Source organism: Pinus tabuliformis, chromosome Q, assembly GCF_031772625.1.
Source record: "Pinus tabuliformis cultivar Carrire ecotype Pingquan chromosome Q, CPIR1, whole genome shotgun sequence".
In the NCBI taxonomy this organism is placed as follows: domain Eukaryota; kingdom Viridiplantae; phylum Streptophyta; class Pinopsida; order Pinales; family Pinaceae; genus Pinus; species Pinus tabuliformis.
Window position 1 is genome coordinate 1,012,729,471 of NC_142296.1, and position 4,890 is coordinate 1,012,734,360.

General features: G+C 32.8%; 1 pseudogene; it reads left to right on the plus strand.

Moving 5' to 3' along the window:
- Window positions 1–2,621: 2,621 nt before the first annotated feature.
- On the plus strand, window positions 2,622–3,358 carry LOC149222928 (bax inhibitor 1-like; annotated as a pseudogene).
- The last annotated feature ends 1,532 nt before the right edge of the window (window positions 3,359–4,890 follow it).

A 4,890-nucleotide genomic window follows, 5' to 3' on the forward strand; every position in this document is an offset into this window, starting at 1 on the left:
AACTTAGATGTAAGCTAGTTAGGAGGATTGTTTAGGAATCATTTTTATTTAGGATGAATTGCATTTAGGCATTTTCATTTAAGTTTATTCTCATATAGAAAACATAGAAATAGAACACAAATTGAAAACCCCTATTCACTAAAACAAAAACACAATAAATTTCATATGTATATATGGAATAAAAATGAGTATAAGTTTGGAACAACTTGTTGAGATCCTAGCAAGAGTTAGGATCTCTTCTTCTTGCGAAGAAGAAATCTTGACAGCAACCAAAAGCTTAACTACTCCTCTAGAAGAAAACAATGAATTAACATTTGAAGAATCCTGTATATCTAATGATGAACAATTATTTGAATAGGAGATTGAGGAGGACGAAGAGAAGTTGCAGCATGATCTGAATCAGAGTGGAAATCATGCCTATGAAAGCCTTATCGAAAGGTGGTTTCGATGGTTTCAAACAAGTACAAGGTTAGATCAATTTCGTTTTTATTTTAGTAAATCACACTCACAGAAACTAGATTCAATCATCCTAGTATACTTTCATTTTAAAATTGTGAAATTGAAAATGAATATATTTTTATTACTATTGCGTGAATGGTTACATTGGAAATTTAATTACACGTAATAGTTTGTAATTTTCAATTAGCATAGAATAGGTAGGATGATATTTTATGTTTCGAATAAGTATGTTCTCCTCCTACGTTTTTGCACAATCTCGAGGATCAGAAAGTAGGATGCTTATAAATGTGTTGAGGGTTGCAATATACTTGTCTCCATTTGCTAAAAAAAAAACCTTTTTTTTTCAATAAAAAAATCCTAGGTTTTGTTTAGGGTTAGAATAAAATTTTAATTTTTTTTAAAAGATTTTGATTTTAAAACAATATAAAAAAATTAAACAAATTTAGAATAAAATTCAATTTTTTTATTTAAAAAAAATGATTTTAATGGAAAAATAGAATAAAATTCAAATTATTTAGAAATAAATTTAATTTCTTTCATTTGCAACATAAAAATTAAATAAAAAATAAAAAATAAATTTAGGGAAAAAATTATTTTTCATTTTTAATTTAAAAAAAAAAAAACAAAAAAAACAAAAACAAAAATCAATTTTAATTTAGTTAAAAAAAAAAACCATTAGAATATATATATATATATATATATATATATATATGTGTGTGTGTGTGTGTGTGTGTGTGTGTGTGTGTGTGTGTGTGTGTGTCTATATATATATGTATATGTATATGTATATGTATATGTATATGTATATGTATATATATAGATGTATATATATATATATATATATATATATATATATATATATATATATATATATGTAAAAAAACAACAACAACAATAACAACGACGCATTTGCCACTACAACCAGGAAAGAGAGTCGTGACATGAACATTTCGTTGGTTGTGTATATTTAGTTGGCTCTACAAGGTTTTCCATCAATATTTCAAGCCCACAGGCGACGCCCAACACCCCGAGCTAGAATCGACAATAGAGAAACCATTTGAATGGGAAGGGCAGCGTCCTATATCTTTGTGCCGCATACCAAGATTTTGGGTCCCAATAAGGCCCAGTTGATTCCCACACATCTATACACACTGCATCAATAGTAGGATTGCTGGTATAACCCCCATAAGTGCAATATGCTTGGAGACGATTAATTCCAGGGGAAAGCAAATGGAAAACCGTGGGTGTAGTAAAGCTTTCAAATGGTAGAATAACAGAGAAATAGGTTGCTAAAATCGGTAAAAATATTTCTTTACGCCAGCATTACAACATCAAGCATCGAGAAGGAGGTAAGGGTCATTGGTTCAGTGGTAAGCCATGACTTGCTCTAAAAAAAACAGTCACTTCTCCCTTTTCAAGTCCAAACCCACATGACGATGATGATCTCAACTAGAAAGCTATCATATTGCAATCATCCTTTGTGGCGGTTTCAACTGCCCGTAATTTTTCACGCATCAGCTAAAATTAATCAGAGAAAAATCCTCGAAATTCATCAAAATTTGGCCTCTCGGATTTCTTGTGATCTCTTTCTCTCTAGGATCTCGATTGCCCCAGTCCATCATTCATTCGAAGATCTAATATCTATTGAGAAATATATTTAGAAGTCAAATTGGCCAATGAGGAAAATCAAACATTTGTTTGCAAAATAGGGAAGAAATTGTGTCAAGATTTGGATTTATCCTATGATGATAGCGTAGAGAATTGAATTGTCAGTGATTGCACAAATTTCAAAAGTATAACAATGTCAATGCTTACCGTTTTGCTCCCATGGACTGTATAAATTGATTTCTACGTGTTTGATTTGATTGCTTTCTATATATTGTGGCTCTGATAGCATGTGATTCACACTTCTCTCATTGACTGATGCACGCTAATGAATTCATTTTTTCATCATTCTCCTAAAAGGACAGTCATTCATCTATCCATTCCTCGTCGAACTATATGATTGAAATAATGCAACAGATCAAAAGGACAAGTTTTTGCAGCTATGCATAGAAATCAAATTCCAGTGGGTTGTGTTAGATTTTGATAAGAGAGTTAACAATGGTGCCCATAACAGTTGGAGATGAGGCTCTAACCAGGGTTTCTGTCATCCTTCCTGGGATTACAATGCTATGAAGAACATGAAAAAGATCAGCCCTTCCATGCAGAATCATCTAAAAAGGGTTTATTTGACACTTAGATGTGCCCTTCTAACAGCAGCGATCAGTGTTTATTTGCATCTTCTATTGAATATTGGAGGGATCCTCATGGGGCTTTCTTGTGTTGGTTCTATAATCGGGCTCTTATCCGTCCCTTTGTACTCCAACAATGAGGGTAAGAGGGTTGCGCTGCTCCTGGCAGCTACTACATTCAAGGGAGCTACCATGGGACCGCTCATTGACACGGTCATTGATATTGACGCCAGTGTACTAGTGAGTGCATTTGTCGGGACCACTTTGGCCTTCGCTTGCTTTTCAGCATCAGCAATCACAGCCAGGAGACGGGAATACCTATTTTTGTGAGGATTATTGGGCTCGGGAATCAGCATATTGATGTGGCTGCAACTCGCATCTTCTATATTTGGTGGTTCTTCGGCAATTTACACATTTGAGATCTACTTCGGTCTGCTAGTTTTCCTTGGGTATATTATATTTGACACAGATGATCATCGAGAAAACATACCATGGAGACTATGATTATTTAAAACATTCACTAGACCTCTTCATTGACTTCGTTGTTGTATTTGTTCGCCTGGTGGTCATAATGGCAAAGAATGCAGACAATAAATCCCGGGAAGGGAAAAAGAAGAGAAGGGCTTGAACTAGTGATGTAATGAGGCATCTTTGGATACAAAAATAGAAGCACTAGTTCTTTATGGCAATATGGCAGTTTAGGTGTTTTCAGTTGTAAATACAACATATCTTTGAACATTTTGTTTTGTTTGGATATTTCATATAATGGTTCACTAAAATCTTAGTGATTCTCTTTCTTTTTGTGTATGGTTTTTGATGGACAGATATAATATAAATACCTTTTTTTCATTAAAAAAAAAAAAATCAAAAAAACACCAAACAAATTTTTTGTGATTTTATTATTTCTATTTTTTTTAATAACAATACAAAACAAGTTTTATTTTTAAATATTAGTTTAAAAAAAATAACAAAAACCACAAAAAATAACAAATAATGATAAAACAATTAAAAAAATCAAATTAATTAAAAAAAAAAACAAAACAAAACAATTGAAAATAAATTCAAAAAAAAAAAAAAACAATTAAAAAAAGCAACAACAACAACAAAACAATTAAAAAAAACAAATAAATAAAATTATTTTTTTGCAAATGGAGGTTCATAACTCTTGAAAACAATTTATACTTTCATGGAGTTATTTCAAAGGAAATTGCACGCAAAATTTTATTTTGTATTATTTTGTTGCTAGCATTTATACTTGCATTTTATGTCTTTCAAAAAGCTCTCACAGTTTTCATGCAGGACTTGTACTGAGATTTTACAGGTGCGCGACAATCCAAGTCCTTGCAGATGTGATCTCTCTAAATCAGATTCATTATTGAAAGCTTGAAGGAGTTAATTACAAATGTCGTGACATTTGTCACTACAGAGAAATCTTTTGCATCATGATATATTTACCCACACTTCTCCTTCAAAGCTTCATCAATCATCCATGTTAAAGTCCATTGATTCATTGCCTTATCCCTCGCGACTTCCTACATGTCTATTTTTCTGAGTCGCATACATTTTTGCCTACTTTTCAGTTCATCTTTTTGCCTCACAAATAAACCATCCATCTCTCTTCATTGCCTTGTTTTCCTTGCCATAAAAATTGTTTGACCATAACATTTTGTATCTATAGTCCTACCAATCATTTTGTACGAACTCACGTTGACTAACATGGGATTCCCTAAGGCCCACCTTTCAACAAGTCTTGACCCATCGACCTCAGCACCTTATCTGGGATAAAGACTAGAGTCAATATTAGTACCTTGAGGCTTGCATGCCTTAATGGCAAGTCTTCTCGTCAACGAACAATGGGAATACATTAACATCCCTTATTTGTTGGATCTTGCAGGTGGCTCGACATCATCTCATCTATTCACACTTCGTAAGATGTACTTAGGTACCTTGGCACTCATTGACATTAATGGTGAGTTTGCCTCGCATTGATTAACGACATTCATCAATGGTCAGTAATCCAATGACTTCTTTCCATGTTCGACATCGACACATTTATTCACATGGAAATAATTGTGCCACGATATGGAACGACAAGAAGACTATATGATTCAAGAGAAAATTCAACAGTATTTTATACTTTGGAACAGATTCAGTAGCAGTAATAAAAGATCCACATTCGTGAATTCATCCATCATGT